Genomic DNA, 25982 nt, shown 5'->3' on the forward strand with positions numbered 1-25982 from the left:
ATGCGAAGTGATGCATTTTGGTAGAACTAACGTAGTAGGGAGCTATACGATAAATGGCAGAACCATAAAGGGTGTAGATACGCAGAGGGACCTGAGTGTGCAAGTCCACAGATCCTTGAAGGTGACATCACAAGTGGAGAAGGTAGTGAAGAAGGCATATGGCATGCTTGCCTTTATAGGACGGGGCATAGAGTATAAAAGTTGGGGTCTGATGTTGCAGTTGTATAGAACGTTGGTTCGGCCGCATTTGGAATACTGCGCCCAGTTCTGGTCGCCACACTACCAGAAAGACGTGGAGGCTTTAGAGAGAGTGCAGAGGAGGTTTACCAGGATGTTGCCTGGTATGGAAGGGCTTAGTTATGAGGAGAGATTGGGTAAACTGGGGTTGTTCTCACTGGAAAGACGGAGGATGAGGGGTGACCTAATAGAGGTGTATAAAATTATGAAAGGCATAGATAGGGTGAACAGTGGGAAGTTTTTTCCCAGGTCGGTGGTGACATTCACGAGGGGTCATAGGTTCAAGGTGAGGGGGGGGGGAGGTTTAACACGGATATCAGAAGGACGTTTTTTACACAGAGGGTGGTGGGGGCCTGGAATGCGCTGCCGGGCAAGGTGGTGGAGGCGGACACACTGGGAACGTTTAAGACTTATCTAGATAGCCACATGAACGGAGTGGGAATGGAGGGATACAAAAGAATGGTCTAGTTTGGACCAGGGAGCGGCGCGGGCTTGGAGGGCCGAAGGGCCTGTTCCTGTGCTGTATTGTTCTTTGTTCTCATTCTTCTTCGCTCAGGATCATAGCAAAATTGGGGTTCCATCCTATCTGGAAATTTAACAAATAGGGGATCTCGTCCAGAACCGGTTGTAACAATAAGCCCGCAATTCTCCCATCCCGCTGCGCTCAAGCCGGGAGAATCACGCAGGAGTGATGCGCGAGATTTGCGTGAGAATTCACGCCCTGCTAACGCCTCCCAGTAATGGATTACTGGCACGGTCTGTTCCACACCTGAAATTGGCGGGGAGGCGGAGCTAACAAAATATCATTTAAATGCTATTAGTGGGCCCAGGACTGAATTCTCTGGGCCCGCTAGCCTCTCCCACCCCGCCAGAGTGTTCCATTCCAGCAGCAGAGATCCCACTTTCGGGGAACTAGCAGCCCAACGCCTCTGGAGTGAAGGGGGATATGGGCACCCTGGCAGTGCCAGCCTGTGCCCACTGGCACTGTCCAAGGGGAAAAGTGCCCATGCCCAGGGGGCACTTTGGCACTACACACTGGGCAAGGGGCAGTGCCAAGGGGTGGGACATAGTGGGGTGAGGCCTAGGGGGTGATTGGTGGGGGTGGGTGTCCTACTGCCATTCTGCCATTGGGATCAATGGGGACAAGAGGGAGGCCAGCGATTGGGGTGGGCTGGGGTCTGCCTGCGGGGATATCTGCACTGCTGGGGTTGGGGGGCATTGGCACTGCAGGAGGTGGGGGGTCTGCTGGCTGGATGAGATTTGCGGGGGTGTCTGCACTGTGTGGGGGATTGACACTGGGGTAGCTGAAGATTTGTGCAGTCTGGGATGGGATGGGGGTCGAGGCTGGCCCGGGAATGATCCAGCTGGCCAGCGAAAGGGTAGCTGACAGTTTGGGACCCATGAGCAGTGGCCCCAAAGGCAGGAAAAGTCCCGCCCATTGATTTAAAATGATATTCACGCTGATGGTCTCTGCAGCGCACAGAGTGTGGGAAATTAGTCTGAACTCCCACTGAAAAAAACAGCGTAAATTACTCCAGTTTTCCCGCGAATTCAAAACTTAGAATTTTTTTGAGAGAATTCCGCTCTAAATTTATGACTCCCATACTGTGGGTTAAAGCCATTGTACATTTGGCAACAGCTAAAATTGGGGCTGTTTGAACTCAGCAGCAAGTTCAATTGGTCCTGCTGAGTTCAGGTTTCCCTCCTACTGAGTTATTCCTTGCCCCCTTCTGCCTTATGGCAAAAAGTGGAGCTTCCGCATCTGGGTCCTGCCACCATTTTTAAAGATCTGTGGATCTTCACGATTCCGTAAAGAACTGACCCTCAGAACCAAAAATAAGCATGCAACTTGGGTGGTGGACAGTAATTGTTTTAAATGAGCAGTGGGAGAAATGGAAATAATGCTCCCAAAGGAGAAAGCAGAGAGGCCATGTTGGATCTTGGTGATTACAGTGCTACAGACAGGAGAAGGGTTAATTTAAACAACACAAATTTTTGCTCTCATAACTCGTCCATAAACAGGAAAGTGTTTTTGACTTGATTTCCCTCTTATACATGATGGCATATTTCCAACCCCTCAGCTTTGCTGTGATTCAATTTCTATTAATAACCCACAGCAGAGTTGAGATAGGGTGAATTCAAAACATTAGAGGGTGAAAACGTTGCACTCTTTCCCTATCCCTCTCTGTATGAATGCAAAGAAAGATTTACAAGGCAGGGACCACAAAGAAAACAAATATTGTTTTTGTGGGTCCCAGAGTCAGAATCAAAGTCCAGTGAGGTTTTAATTCACAGAGATCAGTGAGCTGAAAACTGATGCTGGATAATTCATTTTTCCCGTGGTGTTGGCTTCACAAGATAAGATAAGCATACAGAGATGATGGTACAGGCTTTCCAGTAGAAGCAGGATCGATGGTGTCAGATATCCAATCTGGGCCAGAGCTCCTGGTCTGTGACTCTGCTAGTTAGATGGTAAAATGTCAGTCTGAGACTTTGTAGTATAGTGAGACAATATTACTGGTTCCACAAACTAGAGGTCCATGTCACATGACTTTCACCTCTCCACTATCTTTGACAAAGGGTGTGTATTCTTGTCTGAGTCCCACAGATTGTGGAATGTCTCAACCCATTAAAAATTGAAAGGAAAGTTGTGGGGTCCTTTTTCCTAGCAGACAAACAGACTCCTGTTGATCAGCCTGGTTATACAATGCAGATGGCCTTTGTGTAGCTCTCTTTGAGCTTAGTCTATGCAACCCACAATGTGTCATTAGTGACTCTTCAGAGATAACAAGGTGCAAGTTTCCCTGATAGTGCCAGGTAATTCCTTTTGTTTGAAGGACATGGATAAACATAGATTCAGCTACATTAAGTCTTTGCTGGTTTTAATTTAAGAGTTAGCAATGGAAATATCGAAAAATATTTTATGCAAAAATACAGGGTAAAGTTATTAGTCCCTTACAAAAGTCATTTTATCATTGTGATGTTTTAGATGAGTAAATTGACAGTTTAAATTCCAGCTTTGTCCTGAAGATGTGCGGAAAGACTGTTGTGATGTTTATCGGCCAGGGCTCATTGATGAATCGATAGGAATTTTGATTAATATTTTCTTTATCTCTTTTTATTCTGTCCAGTTTCCAAATTTCCAATCTTATTTTCTACCATCTTGAAGATCTTGATTTTATACCCTTTTTATTGTATCCTTTGATTTTCCTTTTTGCTATTATTATCTATCTTCTTGAACACATGCAAGTGGTGATTCATGCAAATAACACCAATACAAGAGACTATTGGTATATTTCTGGAGAAACAAGGGATTAAGGAGCCTGGTGCAAAAATGGGGAGGTGGTACATGATTTGTAGAAAAAAAGGGTCAGACTTCTTCAGCCTAATAGTTTTTTTTCTATTTCTTTAGAGTCTGCTATTCTAGTTAATGAATTTATTATTTTTTTGTCAGATGCAATCAATGGGTATTTATGTTTTGTAATACGAGGCTCAACTAATGTCAAGCCCTGGTTGGTATGGGCTATTTTTCCAATTGTGATTTAATTAGATTAGGTACTAAAGAACCTCTAAGGTTCTCAAGATCGGGCTTTGAGCTGCAATGCCTTGTAGCCCACCTTTAGCACAAGATACCATTTTGATAAAAGAGCTAGGAATGGCTGTCCTGAGGATGATTAAAACTATGAATACCAATTAAATTGTCTTCTAATCCTCATTAAAGGCTGCATGTTATTTTGCTGGTTAACACTGCAATTAAACTCTCCTAACAGTTACTAGCTGAACAGGAGTAAATAAACCATTGGTGAAAATTATGAACGTATTGTTAATCTTTCACTGGTCACTTGCCGATCAATTAACTACAATGAATTTGAAGAGAATTTTTGAAATACCTTGGGAGACTTTGGACCATTTTGTCAAGACTTCACCAACGCTCTTAACGTTTGTTCCAGAAATTCTCTGTGGACTTAAACTAAATAGAACCAGTGCAGTGCTACTGTAGCTTATTGGTGACCTTATAGGATTCACTGGGAGAAAGGGAGTGCTTGGTCATGGAGATCTTGCTAGAGGTTTCCCTTACTCTGGAGGAGGAATGGAGGAGAAGCTGAGGTCAGGCAGAGCAGCAGCAGGAGAGAGGGGCAGGAGGGTGAGGCATTGTCTCAAAAGGAAGGCCCTACTCACCCAGTGTCTTCAGAGATCCCTATGTTCACATGACCCAATACCAATGCATGAGGAAGCTGTGCTTTATCAAGGAGGTCCTCATGGAAGGAAGATGCAGAACTGAAGCCATGTCCCTGTCATAACCTTCTTGCCGATACAGCAGGAGAGGGATATAATGTATCTCCTTCACAAGGACCTCTGTCTCTGAAAACCTGTGAGCCTTCTCCCTCAACCCTTAAGCCTGATACATGCAATTATCTGTCAGTCAGAACACTCCACATCTTTAGTGTAACTGAGTGTATGAAGATTTTAAAATATGCCTACAGGATAATTGCCACAAACCAGCGCTTGAGTGTTGAATGTGTAAAATAGTGTTTCCAGGTAGTTTAAATTATTGTAACCTGCAATTGGACCCAAAATTGCAGGCTAATGCCAAACTCTCAAACTTAGTGCCGATTTTTGCTCTCCCTCAAAATAACTCCCATAATAATTGTAATGTTTTCATTTTATGAAATCTTTATTCATGCCCTATACAATCCTATTAACGTTATATGTGATCCCACAACCAATGGATTAGATCTAATTTCTTCAGTCCTGCATCATCCATTTATGAATGATTGTGGACAATTAAACAACAGCTCCACATATATCCCCATCTTCAATGATTTTGACGGGGGGGGGGGGGGGGGTGTCCAGCATATCATTGCAAAAGACAGAGCTGAAGTATTTGCAGTCATATGTGCTGAGTGAAAGATTTATCTTGGCCTCCTAACGTGTCCAGCATTACAGATACCAGTCTTCAGCCAATTCAGATCATTCCACATGATATCAAGAAATGGTTGAAGTCACTGGATACTGCAAAGGCTATGGATCCTGATAATATTCAGCCAATAGTACTGAAGATGTGCTCCAGAACTTGCTGTGCGCCTAGCCAAGCTGTTCCAGTACAGATGGCATTTACCTTGCCCAGGCCAATCCAGACCAATCCAACCTAGCTAATTATTTTCCCATCAGTTTAGGGCGGGGGTGGACCTGGGTAAGATGCTCTTTTGGAGAGTTGGTACCGACTTGATGCACTATAGGGATTCTATAAATCAAAGATGCTGAAGGGGATTGACTGGGTAGCTGGAGAGCGGATGTTTCCCCTTGTTGACGATAGTTTTAGGCTAAGGGGTGATAGATTTTAAACAGAAATGAGGAGGAATTACTGCACTCAAAGGGTCATGAATCTGTGGAATTATCTATCCCAGAGTGCAGTGGACACCTGAACACTAAACAAATTTAAGGAGATAGATAGGTTTTAATTAATAGTGGGATGAAGGGTTTTGGGGAGTAGATGAGCTGAGATCAGCCATGATCGTGTTGAATGGTGGAGGAAGCTTGAGGGGCTGAATTGCTTACTCCTAGTTCTTATGGACAAAAGAGTTGAATTTCAGAGTGACAGGGCTTGATACCAAGGCAACATTTGACCGAGTGTGTCATCAAGGAACCCGAGCAAAACTGAAGTCAGTGGGAATCAAGTGAAAAATTCTCCACTGGTTGGAATCATACCTAGCACAAAGGAAGATGGTCGTGGTTGTTGGAGATCAACCATCTTAGTCCTGGAACATTGCTGCAGGAGTTCTAGTGCAACCATCTTCAATTGCTTCATTAATTACCTCCCCTCCATCTTTTGTTGGATTTGGGGATGTTTGCTGATGATTGGACAATGTTCAATTAGCTAACTGTCACATTCTCCCCTTGCCTGTGTGGGTTTCCTCCAGGTGTTCTGGTTTCCACCCACAGTCCAAAGATGTGCAGGTTAGGTGGATTGGCCATGCTAAATTGCCCCTTAGTGTCCCGGGATGCATAGGTTACAGGGATTAGTGGGTAAATATGTAGGGATTAGGGATAAGGGCCTGGGTGGGATTGTGGTTGGTGCAGACTCGATGGGCCGAACGGCCTCTTTCTGCACCGTAGGATTCTATAATTCTATTCTATGATTCAATTGGATGATTTCCTGCACTCATCAGAGAATGTAATGCTGGCATATTAATAACAGACTCTGCAAAATCATTTCCAAACTGATTACATTATGGTGCCTGCAATGTAAAAGTTCATCTGAGGGATTCAATTTGCTTCTAATTTATTCAATGATGCTGTATGTAGCCACAGGCCTATCAGATTGCACTATCAAATTACTTTTGTGTGCAAAAGTACTGACCCCTGTAGGTGCAGGTTGGTGGGCAATGAGATCAGAGACTCATTAGCTAATCACACAAATAACTTGCATTACTGTCAAGAACTGATTAAAGATGAAAGCTTCCTAACTTTGTTGGATGGAACCATCTTATGTGAGGAGAATGTGGACAATCTTAATCAAGTTCCTTATGCATTTGAGCTTACAGCACAAAAACAGCTCTATTTGGCATTAATTATTACCATTCTCAAACAGACTGATGGTTATATAATTGGGGGGGATAATACCACACTTGTGAAATAAGGAGCATTCTTTTAAAGTTCAACTGAGGAATGATGTGGAAAGAGAGCAGAGGGAGGTTTATTCTGTATCTAACTGTGCTCCATCTGACCAGAGAGTGACATCCCTGAAACTGGAATGAAAGTTGTCCCATCCCACAGTACTAACATGGTTCACCTTGATGGAAACAAAATTCATCTATTGAAAAGGAGTGTAGCTGCTTAGTTGACTCAAATTTTAACCAGACTGAAGGTGATCAATGGGAAAGTACAGCAGCAATGTTCTTCAGGATAAATTTTCTGAATAATTTGTGGATAGTGACCATACTTACTAATTGCAGCTGGCATGCTTCTCCAATAGGACCACATATTTGAAAAAATGTATTTTCAAAGTACATAAAGTTGTCTCCAAGCACTTATAGTAGTTGGCCCCTTTAAGGGGCATACATCAGAAGGGTAATTGACCTGAGCATCCAATTGCAATTACTACAAGGGTGAAAGAGAAAAGTACAGTATGTACAGTTATGGTTGCTGAACTTCAGTTTCAGGTTTAAATATGAGCCAATGGGACTGACAAATTTCCGTAATTACATCTGGCCATTGTGTAAAGTCAAAATATAGACCTTCAACACTTAGCACTAACTGGCAGTCTTACTCGGAAAGGTCATGAGATAGTGTGGAGAATGGCATAATATCATACTTGGGGTTGCCTCGTACAGTTTTTGTTTGGTCGATAGGGTATCTACACAAGGTGGGCTGCAGCAGTTCATGAAAGCAGTTGTCCACCACCTTCCAAAGGGCAATTTGGGGAAGATCAATAAATGCTGGGCTTGCCGACTCTCATTCCATAAAAGAATAAAAAATGACAATACTTGAGCAAACAAGGAAAGCAGCAAATCCCTGGATTTCTAACTTTTCCCCAGTTTTTCATTTGCATTGTAGTGCTTAAAAACATCACAACCAAACTAATTCAGATTATTCCCTTCAGAGCCAGCAGGGTTCAAGATATAATCCAACATTACCAACAGAGGAGCAGCCATTCATGGGAGACCTGTCACTCAGTCTCTGTCTCTCTCGGCTAGCCTCCATGGCCTAAAGCAGGCACCTACCACCCCTCTCCCCGCCCCGGGCCCGGACCAATCTACCCCGCCCCCAGCCCGGACCCATCTCCCCTCCCTCCTCACACCGATCTGTAATGCAGAATAGCAACAGTTCCTCCCCATACCATCGATTCACCCGCCCCTAGTCTGGACCCACCTCCTCAGTCACCCCTCACCAGTGGGCAGTGTCAGGCTGGCACTGCCCAAGGGACACCTCCGCCCATTGCCTCTGACCTCCTGGGACGGGGGGGGGGCTCAGGTTCTACCGGCGAGGCCATCACATCTGATTTCCGTTGCTGGGGGCCAGCTTTGATTCTCGCCAGAGAGACCTCTCCCAGGGAAGCCACAGAGGCAAGTGAGCCCGGATGATTAAGTCCTGGGCTTGCTAATAACATTGAAGTAAGATGTAAATTTAATTTAAATATTTATTCAGCCTCACACCGGAAATGATCGCGAGTATGATCTTGCAGGTAAGATCACGAGAGGTGAGAAATCGGGTGCGAACCTGATTTCTCGGTTCTCATGCAATTTTACTGGCTCGCTCCGCCCATTGGCCGACACGCGCAGTGGTAACATCGCCCCCACTGTGTGGCTTCTGTCTGTGCTGCAATGGAAACTGAAACATTGGCCATCAAATAGTGCACCACAGTTGGGTTCATGTTTAAGAACATAATAATAATTAAGAACAGGTGTATGCCACTTGGCCCTTCGAGCCTGCTCCGTCATTCATTAAGATCATGGCTGATCCAATTTTAACCTCAATTTCACATTCCTGCCCACTCCGGATAACTTTTCACCTTCTTCCTTATCAAGAAGCTATTTACTTACTTAAAGATAGTGAAAGACTTTGCCTCAACACCTTTTGAGCAAGAGAATTATGAAGTCTCACAACCCCCTGAGATTCTTTTCTCTCATCTCTATCTTAAATGGGCGACTACTTAGTTTTAAACCTAGTTCTAGATTCTCCCACAAGAGAAAACATCCTTTCAAGTCTGCTCAGGTTCTAATGTTTCAGTCAAGTTGTCTCTTACTCCAGTGGATACAAGCCTATCCTGTCATCTTTTCCTTATAAGAAACCCACCCATTCCAGGTATTAATCTAGTAAATTTTCTCTGAATTGTTTCCAATACATTTATATCTTTCCCTAAATAAGGAGACCAATACGGTACATAGTCCTCCAGATATAGGGTGGAATTTTATGAAATTTTTTTCTAAGTGTCCAGCTAGCCTGAAAATGGGAGAGTTCCAGATCCATTATTTTTGGGCACATTTTCGCACCCAATCTTATGCACTCTGTCTCTGAAAAGATGGACTAGTCAGTTTCTAGCCAAAGAAGCTGTGGACAGAGCTTAACTCGCCAGACAGCCTGAAGAGGGAGATATTGTGCATGTGCAGACTTTTGATGCTGCACTTGCGCATTAACAGTAGCAGGGGTCTGACAGACAGACAGAGAGTTGTCAGGTCCCTGCTACTGCAGGCAGCCTCAAACAGCAATCCTTCTCCGCCCCCCACCCACCCCCCCAGTAATTGCGTGGCCCATGGCCTGAGATGCACACCCTGCCACCCAGACCATTCACAACCCCGCTGCCCAGACCGATTGTGCCCCGCCGCTCAGACCAATCACGGACCCCATCCCTTCCCCACTGATTGCGGACCCTCTCCCTTCCCCATTGATCGCATGCAGAGTGGCAGCGGGTCCCCTCGCTCCACAGGTCCTGTCCCCTGGCATTTCCCACCCCAGAGCCCACCACCCATTGGCCCCGTCCCTCAGACTCTCCGGTGGGCATTGCCCAGGTGCTAGGCTGGCAGTGCCCAGGTGCCAGTCTGGCACTGCCAGTCTGGCACTGCCCAAGGGGCACCCCCGCCTTGCACTCAGCCTTCCAGGGGGGCCTCAATGGCTTCCGATTCCACCGGTGAGGCCAACACAACTGTTCCCCGTTCATGGGGAGCAGCTGTTTTCCTCGCCGGCGAGAACCTCTCCCGGCGAGGCCATAAAGGCAAACGAGCCTGGACAATTGAGCGCCCGGCTCGCTAAACACATGCAAAAGCACGATTTTAATAAATTAAATAAATTAAGCAGCCTCCTACCCATTTCCAGCGAGAAGCTGACCGCCCCGGAATTCCAGGTCTCGTAAAATCGCGCCGGTCACAAAAACTGGCGACAATCGCCCAAGCAGCTTTACGATTTTACTGCATTTTCCTGCTGCAAAACGGCGTAAAGCGGCTGTAAAATTTCACCCATAGTCACGCTAATGCCCTGTACAACTGAAGCATAACTTCCCTATTCTTGTATTTAATTTCCCTTGCAACTACACAGTAGAACTTGTATGTGACCTTGTCTTCCATTAAGCTGGCATGCAATCTCTTCCCCCTGACCTTGCTGCAGCCCACTTGTGCCCACTGACTCACCACATGTTGATCTTGCCTCTACACTACTTTGTGTCAATATCAGCCTGGTAGCTGCGAGTATCTGACCAAGTGATGATGTTTCTTCCTCAGAGGTCAGCTCTTCTTTCAGGCCTTTGTCTGCAGGCACAATATTTTAGCCAAGCAGCAGTTTTTGAGTATTTAGAAATATAAATGTATAATGGGGGGAAAAGTAAGATGTTTAGTCACACCAGCTGCAGCATTTACATCATGCTAAATTATGGGGTGAGAGTGAGGTGGGATTTGGCAAGGTGCATAGGACAGTTCATCCTGGATAATTTCACTGATGCTGTTTGCATGGCCTCTGCGCCAGCTGCTCCAGTTGTCCACTATCTCCTCCATTGAGGATTAGCACATACAGTTGTGCCTGCCCCCTGCCAGATTGCTGCTGATGCAGCATCCATTATGGGCCACCTTATCCTGCAAAAGAATTTGTGTCAGTGAATATGTTGCAATATGTTTGGGTGATCTGCCTGTAATATCTGAATACCTGCCAGCATTTGGAAGTGAGGGGATGTGGATGTGATGCTTGCAGCTTTACTAGTTATGAGTGTTGGTTGCGCAGGATTGATGGGTGAGTTATGGGGGTGTGCGCAGAGATATAGGGGGCGATTCTCCCAGCTAAAGCAACGCAGCAGGCCAGGAGAATCAAATGGAGGCCATTTAGCTCCCTGCTGGGCACCAGGGCCTTCGCGAGTTTCGGGCCGCCGGATTTCCGATGCCCTCAGCTGCATAAATATTATAATGAGGATTTTAATCTCATTAGCAGGCCTGGGCTGATGTCTTTGGGCCTGCTTGAGTCTCCACCCCGTCAGGAGTGTTTCAATCCAGCGGGGTTTACAATAGCTTGCAGGGAGCTGGCAGCCCAACCCTGCTGGAGTGAAGGGTGGGGAGAGGGGAGGGGGCCATGGTGGCTCCCCAGGAGGTAGGGAGTAAGGGGGGATGCCCTCTGGGCATTGCCACCCGGCATGGGGCAGTGCCTGGGGGCAGGGCCTGATGGGGTGGGGCCTCCGGAGGTGATCAGTGGGAGTGGCAGGCTCTGCTGCCACTCTGCACTCGGCAGTGACAGAGGGAAGGAGGTCAACGATCTGGGCTGCCCATTGAGATGGGGGGGGGTGGGGGGTGAGGGGGGGTTGAGAGATGAGGACTGTATATAGGTATGAGTTATTAATTAAGACTTGATGTTAATATACTTAAGATGCATTTTGGTAGATTGAACCAGGGCAGAACCTACTCAGTTAATGGTAGGGCGTTGGGGAGAGTTACAGAACAAAGGGACCGAGGGGTAGAGGTTCATAGCTCCTTGAAAGTGGAGTCACAGGTAGACAGAGTGGTGAAGAAGGTACTCAGCATGCTTGGATTCATTGGTCAGAACATTGAATGCAGGAGTTGGGACGTCTTGTTGAAGTTGTACAAGACATTGGTAAGGCCACTTGGAGTACAGTGTACAGTTTTGGTCACCCTATCATAGAAAGGATATTATTAAACTAGAAAGAGTGCAGAAGAGATTTATAGAATGTTCATAGAATCCTACAGTTCAGAAGGAGGCCATTCGGCCCATCAAGCCTGTACAGACCACAATCCTATCCAGGCCCTATTCCTGTAACAGCACACATTTACCCTGCTAATTCCCCACATATTAGAGTCAATTTAGCATGGCCAATCAACCTAACCCGCACGTCTTTAGACTGTGGGAGGAAACCGGAGCACCTGGAGGAAACCGACACAGACACGGGAAGAATGTGCAAACTCCACACAGACAGTGACTGAGGCTCAAATTGAACCTGGGTCCCTGGCGCTGTGAGGCAGCAATGCTAACCACTGTGCCATGTGTCGCCCAATTTACTAGGATGCTACCGGGACTTAATGGTTTGAGTTATAAGGAGAGGCTGGATAGACTGGGACTTCTTTCTCTGGAGCATAGAAGGCTGAGGGTTAATCTTGTAGAGGTCTATAAAATAATGAGGGGCATAGATCAGCTAGATAGTCAATATCTTTTCCCAAAGATAGGGGAATCTAAAACTAGAGGGCATAGGTTTAAGGTGAGAGGGGAGAGATGCAAAAGGGTTCAGAGAGGCAATTTTTTTACACAGAGGGTGTTGAGTGGCTGAACAAGCTGCCAGAGGTAGTAGTAGAGGCGGGTACAATTTTGTCTTTTAAAAGGCATTTAGACAGTTACATGGGTTAAGATGGGTATAGAGGGATATGGGCCAAATGCAGGCAATTGGGACTAGTTTAGGAGTTTAAAAAAAAAGGGCGGCATGGACAAGTTGGGCCGAAGGGCCTGTTTCCATGCTGTAAACCTCTATGACTCTGAGGCCTATTTCATGGTGTCCGAAGTCAGATTCTCCACGATGATCTTAGACATCACCTTGTGAGGAGCTACAAGACAGTGGCTTAGACATGTCTTCATGATGGTCTCCAAAAAGTTCAGTTGTAGGAATGTCCCACCCACTATGCGATCCCTATCGAGGGCTAGCTGCAACAGTCGCTCAGCCCTCAGGAAGAACTCAGATTTCCACTGCAATTTGAGGTGGCAACGATAGCTGAGGGACTGACAACCCCAGCCATGGCTTTAACGCATACCTCAATCATCAGGTTGGCGTGGGTGCAGCTCTTCACCCTATGCTTTTTGGTGATCAGTGTGAATTGTGACTGGGATGCAGGTTCAGTGGGAGCTGTTTCTGTGTAAGTCTTTGCAGACTCCTCCACTAAAGATCTGAAAAGAAAGATCTGTAGGGACCAGGAGACCTTCTAGACTGACACAGTGAAGGTAGTGGGACCAAACAGCCACAGATGCCTGAGGACTTGACCATGAGTTGTCATGGTCATTAAATACATCTTCACATGCTATTGGTGGGATCTCCCAAAAAGATTCTGAGTGTCGAATTTGTGTAAAAACTGGAGTAAATTTCGCCGATTTTTTTCAGTGGGATTTTCAAAATGAATCTCCCACACTCTGTGCACTGCAGAATAGGCAGATTAAATATCTGTTGGTGGTGCCTATTCGCGCTGGAGAGGCTGGCAGTATAGCGCTGAACAGGCCACTTGCAAGCGCTCCTGTCAGGATGCAAAACATTGGTCACATGCAACCACTCGACTGCGCTCTTATGAGATGCCAGATTTCTTTGGGGGGGATGTGGGGGAGCTTGGGGGCTGGGTGAATGTGGCCATGGGTCCACACGCAGCATCCTGCTGGAGCTGACAGGGACCAATGTGGAGATGTGACTATAGTCTGAGTGGAAGGTGTGAGGGATGCCATTGAGGCACCTACTGAGTGTGCTGCCATTGGGTGGTAGTCCCAAAGGAATCGAGAGAGAGGAGGATTGGGACTCTCTCACGAATCCTTATTGCTCACTGTGGTTTTCTCCTCTTTGCAGTGCATGGTCTGAAAGATCATGCAGCCTGTCGAGTTGGCTATTCTACTTATTGGCAGAGACACCAACGTGCCACAGCATCTGGCCAGCACCAGCGCTCTGTGGCGGAGGGAGAGACTGGGCCTGTCGCTGTTCCAGCAGCAGCACCACAGATGCGGATGTACCAGCTGAGGGTTTTCCGACGTCAGTCATTGTACCGGGCGGCACGGTAGCACAGTGGTTAGCATTGCTGCTTCACAGCTCCAGGGACCTGGGTTCGATTCCCTGCTTGGGTCACTGTCTGTGTGGAGTTTGCACATTCTCCTCGTGTCTGCGTGGGTTTCCTCCGGGTGCTCCGGTTTCCTCCCACAGTCCAAAGATGTGTGGGTTAGGTTGATTGGCCATGCTAAAATTGCCCCTTAGTGTCCTGGGATGTGTAGATTAGAGGGATTAGCGGGTAAAATATGTAGGGATATCGGGGTAGGGCCTGGGTGGGATTGTGGTCGGTGCAGACTCGATGGGCCGAATGGCCTATTTCTGTACTGTAGGGTTTCTATGAGATGTCAGAAATGCAGTGCCATAGAGGCTGTGTCTGTCCCAGGAGTTGGTCGGACCACCTCTGCCAGATCCTGCAAGAATTGGCACCACATGGAATGGGGAGACACTCACTGCCTGTGACCCTTAAACTACAGCCATTCTGAATTTCTATGCAAGTAGTTTATTCCAGGGCAGCACGGGTGATCTGTGTGGCATGTCCCAGTTGGCCACCAAAAAATGCATCCGGGAGGTTACAGATGCCTTTTGTGAGAAGGGCTCTCATGTATACCAACTTGGACGGGGGCCAGGCGAGCCAAAATGCCAATGGCCATGAACTTTGCTACCTTAGCAGGCCTGCCCCAGGTGCAAGATTTGACTTACTGCACCCACGTGGCCCTGCACCCTCCACGATGCAAGCAGCACCATTCATGAACTTCAAGTGATTCCACTCCCTCAATGTGACCACACAATGCACCTCATGCAGGTGTGTGCCTGTTTCCCAGGTAGCATCCATGACAGCTACATCTTGGGGCACTCTCAGATCCCAGCTGTCTTTGAGAGAGAGTGGCAGCTGGAGGAATGGCTCCTCGGGGACAAGGGTTACACACACAGGCGGTGGCTGATGACGCCAGTGCAGAGGACACAAACACTTGCGGAGATTCGTTACAATGAGGCTCACACTACAACAGGCATGTTGGTTGAAACTTTTGGGAGGACTCTGTGGGAGAACGATGATGACTTGCATTGAAGACAGAGCGATGCTCCTCTCATCCTCAGCAATATGTCTGCCTCCTACCTGACAGAGAGCTTAACGCATTCTTTTGTTTTCTTCATTTGTGAGACACGGGCATCGCTGGCTGGCCAGCATTTATTGCCCATCCCTAATTGCCCTTGAGAAGGTGGTAGTAAGCTGCCTTCTTGATACGCTGCAGTCCATATGCTGTCGGTTGACCCACAAGGCTGTTAGGGAGGGAATTCCAGGTTTTTGACCCAGTGACTGACTGCGAAGGAACATGTCAGGAGGGTGAGTGGCTTGGTGGGGAACTTGCAGGTGGTCGTGTTCCCATGTGTCTGCTGCCTTATCCTTCAATATGGAAGTGGTCGTGGGTTTGGAAGGTGCTGGTGAATTCCTGCCATCAAATGTGCTTATAGGGCTCAGATGCACAGCATCAGCTACTATAGGCCCCAACCACATCAGGGGTCCTGCTTTTCACATCCATCTTACAACTGACCTGTCAGCATCTCAACAGCCCTTGGCCTTGTGGTCACTAGAGAACGCTGTTAGACATGAGAGGGGTGCGCTGTGATGAAGGGAGGCAAGGGGTTTACCCTTCCATGGATGCAGGTTGAGGGATGGGCTCCGGGGTGGTGGCAGAGGAAGTGCCTGCAGCAACAGCGCCTCCTTACTGTGTCGCCGGTGTGGGAGAGACATAACATTGCCAATCTAACACTCCACAGGGATGAGGCGCCAGGTGAACTTGGTGGTTCCCCCAAGCTTGGTGACATGAACAGCCAGGGCAGTGGCTTTGTGGGTGAATGAAGTGAAATTTAATGCCAAACCTTCAAAACAAAATGGTGACACTAATGCTTATATTCACCCGTGTCCACTTCTTAATCTTCCTGACCCTTCCATCACGTCCAGGTGTATCCCCAGGATCCACAACTGAGGTTGAGGTAGCCTGCTGACTCCCATGCTATTTTGCCTGCAATGACCTTGGCGGGTCCCCTGGGAGGTAGTGACCTTGAGCGTCCAGGCCTGCTTATAGGCAGCACGGATTTCTTGACTGCCTCACTCCTTGGTGTCAGGGACTAGAGGTGTATCGTTCACAGGGAGGTTGTCAAATGGACTGGAGACGCCCAGGTCCCCTGGCTGACGGGCCCCAGGCTGTATTCCTGCCGATCCTGTTCCCTTTGGCTTCCCAGGGGCCCCTGTGCTCCTCCATGGGATCATAGGGCAGCTGGAGTGAGATTCAGGAACTCTGCCATTCTCTGGTGCTAACACTTATGGATTCCCACCAGTGCCTACACCATGCAATCGAAGCCCTGTGCCATGGAGCTCATGGTGAGAACATCACCTTCCATGGAGTGCATGTCCTGCACCAAGGTCTCCACTGCAGCCGCCATCCTTTCAGTGTTGGCTTCACTGTCTCCTTGTATAGAAGGCGATGGAACTCCTCCAGTCGGCCTCACAGTCCAAGGGTGGCTACTGTCATCCCTTCCTGATATTTGCAACTCTGTCTTTTGTTATAATTCAGGTCAGAAACTCCAAAATGTTTTATGAAGTCTGCCTGGACCATAAGTTTTGCAATTTGAATTTGGCTAGGGTAAGCATAAGATGTTTCACTTCAGGCATGATTCAAATTACCCACTAGGGAGCTTTTAGCAAACAAAGTTTATTTAGGAATATAGTTAACATGTATAGAAAGAAAATGAGCAATAACTTTTATCAATTACAAACAAGAAAAAAACCCATGTTTTTTATAACCCTTGACAAATATATGAAATGTTCCAACCAAACAAATCCCACAAACAAAACCCTTGCCACAGATTTAGCACAGAAAATACAAATGCTTACGTGCTGCTGGAACTTAGTCCTTTGGTTGGATGCTGCAGCTCTCTTGATACACAGACAGACAAGCTTGAAGTCAGAACAGCTTCCCAAAACACCAGAGAGAGATAGAGAGCCTCGGTAGCCGAGATAGAGAGATAGCAAACTACTAACAGCAGAATTTTCACTTCTGGAAGGCCAGGAGATCTGCTTCCAGCGAGCCAGCAGAATTTACAAAATCAGAGAGAGAGAGAGAGAGAGAAAACCTGCCTGCCACTTGACAACCAGGACAGCTTCTGACTCTAAACCAAAACTGAAATGAATCTTGGATTCTGTTGGGTAGGAACCACCTGACTTTGACTTTTCAATCAATCTTCCCTCACAACGCAAAAGGCCATAAAACCCCGGATCTGCATGAAGTCCAGAGTAAAAATAAACAAAGTCCCGTTTAAACCATTGAAGCAGCAATAAAAGGACTTTCAGCAGACAGCCTGGCAAAAAATTTTAAAAATCCGTTTACGAAGTGCAGAGAACATGATTTCAAAAGAAAATTTCTTAAAGGTAGACTAGCATCATACTTTGCAGCCTTAGCAGCTATGGACGACTTCGCCCAGGGGCACATCATCATCAAGGGGCTCAGCAGATTCCTGGGCTCCTTGCATCTCTGCGAGTGCTGGTTCCCTGGGAGTTCCCTGCCTCCATCTGATGTGGATCTTCAGCTGTGAGGTCACTTACTTCTTTATTCCTGTACTGATAATCCTGAATCTACACTCTTTGTTACCAATTTGCTAATGTATTTTATTGTGCCAGATAACATAAACAGTTTTATGGGCATGGCCCTTCTCCAAGATTTTTCAATGAAAAGAAACAATTCTGAAAATTCTGCATCTGGACACAACTGGTGGAGCTACGAACATCTACTCCATGTCTCTGCAGCACTAACCTGTTGAGCCACACTTACAATAAGTGGCTCATAGAAGCACAGAGGAGTTGATGGCAGCAGACAAGAAAACAGCCTGTGCATATAAATAGGGGAGGCAGTGATGTAGGGTAATGTCATTGAGTCAATAATCCAGAGGCCCAGGCTAATGCTCTGGGGATTTGGGTTCAAATCATACCACAGCAGCTGGTAGAATTTAAATTGAATTAATAAATCTGGAATTAAAAGCCAGTCTGTTATAGTGACTTATAATGATTGTCATAAAAACCCATCTGGTTCACGAATGTCCTTTAGGTAAGTAAATCTGCCATCGGTTGCCATCGTTAGCTGGTCTGGCCTACATGTGAATCCAGTCTCACAGCAGTAGTTTTTTTCAAGTTTTTTAAGTTTTAAGTTTATTTATCAGTGTGACAAGTAGGCTTATATTAACATTGCAATTAAGTTACTGTGAAAATCCCCTAGTCGCCACACTCCAGCGCCTGTTCGGGTACACTGAGGGAGAATTTAGCATGGCCAATGCACCTAATCTAACCTAACCTAACCAATACTCTTAAATACCCTCCGAAATGGCTAAGCAAGCCACTGAAATGTATCAAACTGCTATGAAATCTAAAAAAAGGAATGAAACCAGACGGACCACCTGGCATCCACCTGGAAACAATAGCACACCAGTCCCATCGGCTCTGCAAAGTCCTCCTTACTAACATCTGAGGACTTGTTCTAAAATTGAGAGACCTGTCTCACAGATTAGCCAAGAAACAGCCTGAGTCATACTCATAGAATCATACTTTACAGATAGTGTCCCAGACACCACAATTATCCCTGGCTATGTCCTGTATCACTGACGGGACTGACCCACCAGAGCTGGAGGCACACTGGTATACAGTCAGGAGGGAGTAACCTTGGGAATGCCCATCAATTGGGCATTGTTTAATGCCCATGGCATTAGGGCAAACATGGGCAAGGAAATCTCCTGTTGGTTACTACCCCCTTACCAACGTCAATTGATAAATCAGTACTCCTCCATGTTGAACACTACTTGGAAGAAGCACTAAGATGGCAAGGGCACAGAATATATTCTGGGTAGGGACTATAATGTCTATCACTAAGAGTGGCTCAGATGTACCACCTTTGACCCAGTTGACAAAGTCCTAAAGGACATAGCTGCTAGACCTGGGTTGCAGCAGGCTGAGAGGGAACCAACAAGAGGGAAAAACTTACTTGACCTTGTCTTTGCTGACCTCCCCATCATAGATGCATCTGCCCATCACAGTATTGGTAGGGGTAACCACCACACAGTCCTTGTGGAGTTAAAGTTCTGTCTTCACATTGAGGATACTCTCCATTGTTTATGTGCCACTAGGTTAAAGGTAAATTTGCCATAGTCCCTTTTGTATATTCTGCTACTAGGGTGTATCCCAAGAACTGACTGCACAGACAGACGTCGGGGAACACAGGTATTTGTTTGCAGGTCTCATTTGCTCCACACTTCAACTCCTATTGCCCTCCTAGGGCAATCCCCAGCAAATCTCCAGACACCCAGGGTCACATGACCTGTTCCCTTAAACAACAATCCCCCATAACAGCAACAGTAATCTAACTTATTTACATACAATTAGTAACAACAATTATAAACCTTTTTTTACAGATTTTACCCGATGCACCATGATAGAAAGACAATATTATCTACATAATGATCACATTTTCTTTCTTTTGTTTTCCCAACTGTATGTCCACACTACATTGACATGATCAATTTGTCTGGGGGAATGACAGATCCTTGGTTGCCAGTGTCGACCCCGCCGTTTCCTCACTAGAGGGGGTGGCTATTAGTTCTATGCCTCTCTCTCCTGGTACCCTTGCTTGCGCCATCCAAAATGCCTCTGAAGTTGCTGATGAGGCTCCTACCCCCTGATGTGGGGCCATAAGCAGCTAGTCCACATGTCGTCCACTCGCTCCGAATTTCCACCATATCAGACAATGGCTCTGTCTTGGCCACAATCACGGCTGGAACCCACTTTCCCTCCGAAGAGTTGTTCCTGGCAAATACCAACTCACCCTTCTGGAATGCCCTCATCTTGGCATGCTCAGCTTGCTGAGCCATCTGCACTAATGGTTCCTCTTCATCACTCTTCTTGTCTCATCTGGCCTCAGTAGGTCAAACATTGTACACAACTGTCTTCCAAACATTAACGCTGCCGGGGAACATTTGGTTGTTGCATGGGGAGTGTTCCTGCACACAATTAAGAACTTGTTTAATCTTCGCGTCCGTGAACCCTCCCCCTCCCCCCCAATGAAGCCTCCAGGGATTGTTTAACAGACTGTACAAAATGCTCCGCTAAGCCATTCAACCCTGGGAGACCACTCAGTATCTGGTCCATGGCTCTTTGAAATAAGGTTGGGGCGGCGTAATCCCAAAAGGCAGTCGTTTGTAATAGAACAACCTTTTTTGGGTAATGATGGTTAATAACGGCTGTGAGTCTTCAGCCACCCCCACCTGTAGATAGGCTTGGGAGAGATCCATTTTGATAAGTTTCTGACCCCCAGCAAGGCTACTAAACAGGTCTTCGATAAGGGGCAACGGATACTGATTCACACACAGCCCAGGGTTCACATTGACTTTAAAATCTCCGCATAGCCTCACTGAGCCATTGGTCTTCATGACAGGATCAATGGGCGTAGCCCGCTAACTCGTGACCTCTGGCTCCAATACCCCCAAACCTACTAATCTCTTGACATTGGCCTCTGCCTTGGGCCTGATCATGTAGGGCACTGAATGGGCTTTCATGCTCTTTGAGCATGTTTTTAGCTTCAGCCGTAGGCTCACTTTCACTCCCTTCATCTCACCAAGGGTTCCACTGAAAACAGTCTTGTATCTTTCCAAAATATCATTCAGGCTCGAGCGAGGCTCCATTAATCTGTTCACCACCTCTCAGTTCAATTTAAATTGTTTCAGCCAGGATCATACAAATAACGCAGGTAGTCACTTTTTAAGACATACAAAGATAATTGCATGCACTGGTCCCTCAGATCAGTGAGGTCTGAGACACAGCTCTTAAGAGGGACCAGCCGTTCTGTGTATGTCCTCAGAGCAATGTTTGCTGGCTTCAGCGGTAGATAACTCAACTTTTCCTTATATACACTGCTGCCCCTGTGTCTACCTCCATCTTCACTAGTTTCCCTTCCCCTAGCGCATCGCCTAGAAGTGCTCTGTTTCACCTCGCACAGATGAATTTAACTGTGTCTTCTCATTCTACTCTGTTTCATCCGCAAGCCCTATGGACTCCTTGTCCTCATCTATACTGACCACCTGCCATTTCCTCCTGGGTTTGGACCTTGATCGTTTTGACTTTGCACTCTCCTGGGACACCGTTGCTCTGCAGTTTCAGGCAATGTGGCCCATTTTCCAACAGTTCCAGGACTGAGCTCCCTTCATCCAACAACTGGGCTCCATGTGACCCACCTGGCCACAATGGTGGCATTCCTCAGCACGTGACTGAGTTTTCCGTGCCTCTGCCAACTTGTACACCCTCGTACTAGCGCCTAACCTGCCTCACTGGTGACTCATCCCATTGAGATCATAGTTTCAAAAACCTTTTTAAACTCCAGCTGCGGCTCTGCCAGCAGTCTTTACTGAATTGCTTCCTGTTGGAGGCCACACTCCAGCCGAACCCACAGCGCAGCCTGAAAGAAAGTCCCAAATTTGCAATGCTTCATAAGGCTTTTGAGGGTAACCACGAATTTGGTGATGGTCTCACCCTCCAACTGATCTCACTTAAGAATGGAAATACTCTGTGATCACCAGTGGTTTTGACGTGATATGCTCTTCCAATACAACACACAACTCCTGAAAAGACTTCTCAGCCGGTTTCTCCAGCTGCAATAAACTCCTCAGAACGCACAATGCCTTGCTTCCAAACATGCTAAGAAAAACCGACACGATGAGATCTTCCGCCACCCGATTCACTGTCAAAAATATACTAAACAGTTCGATGTAAGCCATCCATCACTCAGCTTCCTCATCGAATGCGCCAATCATGCCAAATTTTCCTGCCATTTTTCCTTGCCTCCAGCAGGAGTTTTCCCGCCCCTGAAACTAGGCCTGAAGCCTCTTGCTCATGCTGGCTCCAATGCTCCCTTCTCCCCTCAGTACTTCCTGTCACCCAACAACCGAGTGTCCTCCAATCATCCCACAACGATCAATTCCAACAACAACAGTGGAAACTGAACCTTTCAACCGTTGACGGCGCCTGATCTGTTCAGCTCACTGCTTTCCATGACACGTCCCATGGTCTACCCGTCCTCTGAGGGGGGGGGGTTTTATTTTTCACTCTGCACTGTGGATCTCGGCAGATGAAATTTCCGATCCTTCACCCTACGAACTGCCGGTCACTCCAACCTTTGTTGCCCGTGTTGTGTACTCTGGGGTGTATCCCAATAACTGACTCCACAGACAGACACTGGGGAACACAGGTATTTATTTGCAGATGTCACTTGTTCAACTTCAACTCCTACCGCCCTCCCAGGGCAGTCCCTGGCAGATCTAGACACCCAGGATCACATGACCTGTGACCTATGTCCCAGCATACATAACAGTCTCAGATGACCATAGACTGCTATCCCCTTTGAAGGGTAGAACTGACTGGTGGTGATTTAACATGAGGATCACCACACTTCAGGCGAGGGGTAAGGTTGAGAAGGTGGGTCTTCATGAATAACCTCGGGAATTGAACCCACGCTATTGGCATCGTTCCGTGTCACAAACCACCTACTGAGATAACATGACCCCTATATGTGGCACTACCACCATGCTAAATGGGATAGATTTTGAACTGATTACTGTAGTAACTCAAAACTGGGCATTCATGAGGTGCCATGGGCAATCAGTAGCAGCAAAATTGTATACAACCACAATCGATAACATCATGGCCTGGCATATCCCCCATCCTAACAGTACAGTCAAGCCAGGAAATCAGCTCTTGTTCAAAGAAGAGTGCAGGAGGGCATGCCAGGCGCATCACCAGGAATACCTAAAAATAAGGTATTAACCTGGTGAAACTACAACTCAGAAGTACATGCATGCCAAACAGTATAAGCATTGTGGATAGACAGAACTGAGCAATCCCACAACCAACGGATCAAGTTCTGCAGTCCTGCCACATCCAACAGTGAATGGTGGTGGACAATTAAACAATTCACTGGAGGAGGAAGCTCCACAGATATTCCTATTCTCAATATGAGTCCAGCACATCAGTGAAAAAGAGAAGGCTAAAGCATTTGCAATCATCTTCAGCCAGAAGTGCCAAGTGGTTGATCCATCTCGGCCTCCTCCGGAGGTCCCCAGCATCACAGATGCCAGTCTTCAGCCAATTCAATTCACTCCATATCTACTGTAGCTGGAAAAGCTATGGGCCCTGACAACATTCAGCAACAGTGCTGAAAACTTGTGTGCTTGAACTAGCCATGCCCCTAGCCAAGTTGTTCCAGTACAGCTCCAACACTGGCATCTAACTGGCAATGTAGAAAATTGCCCAGGTATGTCCTGTCCACAAATAGCAGGACAAACTGCTGCCTCACAGCACCAGGGACCCGGGTTCAATTCTGGCCTCGGGTGACTGTGTGGAGTTTGCATGTGGGATTCTATGATAAATCCAACCCGTGCAATTACTACCCATTAGTTTTCTCTTGACCATCAGTAAAGTGATGGAAGGGATCATCAGGGCAGCACGGTGACATGGTGGTTAGCACTGCTGCCTCACACCAGGGACCCATTTTTGATTCCCAGCCTGGGTCACTGTCTGTTTCGAGTTTGCACGTTTTCCCCGTGTCTGTGTGGGTTTCTTTCGGGTGCCCCGGTTTCCCACAGTCTGAAAGATGTGCTGGTTAGGTGTATTGGCCATGCTAAATTCTCCTTCAGTGTACCCGAACAGGCGCCAGAGTGTGGCGACTAGAGGACATTCACAGTAACTTTGTTGCAGTGTTAACGTAAGCCTACTTGTGACACTAATAAATACACTTTAAAACATAGACAGTGTTATCAAGCAGCACTTACTCAGCAATAACCTGCTCACAGACACTGGGCTCTGATAGGGCCCCTCAACTCCTGACCTCATAACAGCCTTGCTCCAAACATGGACAAGAGAGTTGAACTGAACAGGTGAAATGAGAGTGACTGTCCTTGACATGAACCATGTTTGACTGAGTGTGGCATCAAGGAGCTCTAGCAAAACTGAAGTCAATGGGAATCAGGACAAAAATTCTCCAGTGTTGGAGTCATACCTGGCACAAAGGAAGATGATTGTGGTTTTTGGAGGTCAATCATTTGAGCCCAAAGACAATGCAGGAATTCCTCAGGCTGGTGCCATAGGGCTCAATTATCTCAGCTACTTCATCAAATGACTTTCCTCCATCATAAGGTCAGAAGTGGGGGTGTGTGCTGATTATTGCACAATGTTCAGCACAATTCGTGACTCCTCACAAACTGAAGCAGTCTATGTCCATATGCAGCAAGACTTGAAAATATTCAGGCTAGGGCTAATAAGTGGCAACTTGCATTCATGCACATAATTGCCAGACAATGACCATCTCCAACAAGGGAAAGTCTAACCATCACCTCTTTACATTCAATGGCATTACCATCACTGAATCCCCCACTATCAACATTCTGGGTGCTACCATTGACTAGAAACTGAACTGGGCCAGCGATATAAATACTGTGGCTACAAGAGCAGGTCAGAATTGGGTATTCTGCAGTGAGTAACTCATTTCCTGACTCTCCAAAGCTTGTCCACTATCAGCAAGGCACAAGTCAAGAGTGTGATGGAATACTCACCACTTACCTAGATGAATGCTGCTCCAACAACACTCAAGAGACTCAACATTATCCAGGAAAAAGCAGCCTACTTGATTGGCATCCCATCCACAGCAATCCCGCCCAACTCACTTTTGGGAATGTCCACTCCAGTCTATTAATGTTTTATTTGTCTCTGCAAGGTTCTCCATGAGATGTCCCTTTAAAATGGTTTGGAGCCCTCACTTAACTTTCCATTTCTCATTGCTTGTTCTTCCAAGACAGAGGATTGGCCTCATGGCACATCTTTCTCAACCTGGTTTGCAGGAGCAAACACCATTGGGGTACAGCAGTTAAAAGAAGTAATAACAGAAATTATGAACAAATAATGCACTTATCAGCATTCATTTTAATTAAATGTAGCATTCTTCTGTATATGTTAAACATCCTAGTTTGGAGTTTCTGACTGAGGCTAATTCGACATTCCCACATTACTTCCGCCTGTGGAAAAGATGTAGCTCTGATTCCTTTCCATTAATTTCTTGCATGTGACAAGAACACCTGCCGTTTAAAATGATAATAGAATATAGATGCCAGACATGAAAGAGATATTCACTCGAGACGAATAAATAATCTTTCTTCCGCCTATTACTGCTTCTGGTGTAATCACATGGTGTGCTAATCCAGGACTTGTGTCATGCTACACAATACATATCAGTGGCTTTTAAAAATGAAATTTCAGTCTTTTATCTTTAATTACAACTGAAACAAAGAAATTGGATTAATTTTAACATCCTTTTTAATTTGTTTCTGTTCATTTACCGAAGCAACAGGCACCAGTGATTTTTCCATTCACACATTAAGGAAAATTGGGCAGCACAGTGGCACAATGGTTAGCACTGTTGCTTCACAGTGCCAGGGACCCGGGTTCAATTCCGGCCTTGGGTGACTGTCTGGGTGGAGTTTGCACATTCTCCCCGTGTCTGCATGCGTTTCCTCCAGATGCTCCAGTTTCCTTCCACACTCCAAAGATGTGCGGGTTAGGCTGATTGGTCAAGCTAAATTGGCCCTTAGTGTCGCGGGATTCACAGGATAAATATATGGGGTTACAGGGATAGGGCCTGGGTGGGATTGTTGTCGGTGCAGACTCGATGGGCCAAATAGCCTCCTGCTGCACCGTAGAGATTTTATGAAAACAAGCAAGCAAATAGTGTCAGCGAATCAAGCAAGAGCCGATTAGTCTTTCAAAATAAAACTTCTTCATTGCTCTTAGTGAGCTTCAGAATATGTGCGATAAACTACAATGAGTTCGCATTTTCCTGAATATACATGTTATACAATAGAGAAGAAAAACTTTGTTGAAACTGGCGTTTGTCCATAAACCTTTAATATGAGGGTAACACTGAGATTGATGATCACATCTGTCTTTGCC

The 25982-nt window shown here is 46.5% G+C and overlaps 1 protein-coding gene across 8 annotated transcripts in view; it reads left to right on the forward strand.

Annotated features, from left to right (window-relative positions):
- Positions 1-25982, forward strand: part of st3gal2 (ST3 beta-galactoside alpha-2,3-sialyltransferase 2) — a 411189-nt gene that overhangs the window by 232493 nt on the left and 152714 nt on the right. Inside the window, exon 1 of one of the 8 annotated variants that reach the window (XM_078211167.1) lies at positions 14826-14961. The exons of the other annotated variants lie outside the window; for them this stretch is intronic. The gene's annotated coding sequence lies outside the window, so the exon portion shown is untranslated. Of the gene's footprint in view, positions 1-14825; positions 14962-25982 lie in introns of those variants that run through there. 8 annotated transcript variants of the gene reach the window in all.

Source organism: Mustelus asterias, chromosome 4 (assembly GCF_964213995.1).
Source record: "Mustelus asterias chromosome 4, sMusAst1.hap1.1, whole genome shotgun sequence".
Lineage (NCBI taxonomy): Eukaryota > Metazoa > Chordata > Chondrichthyes > Carcharhiniformes > Triakidae > Mustelus > Mustelus asterias.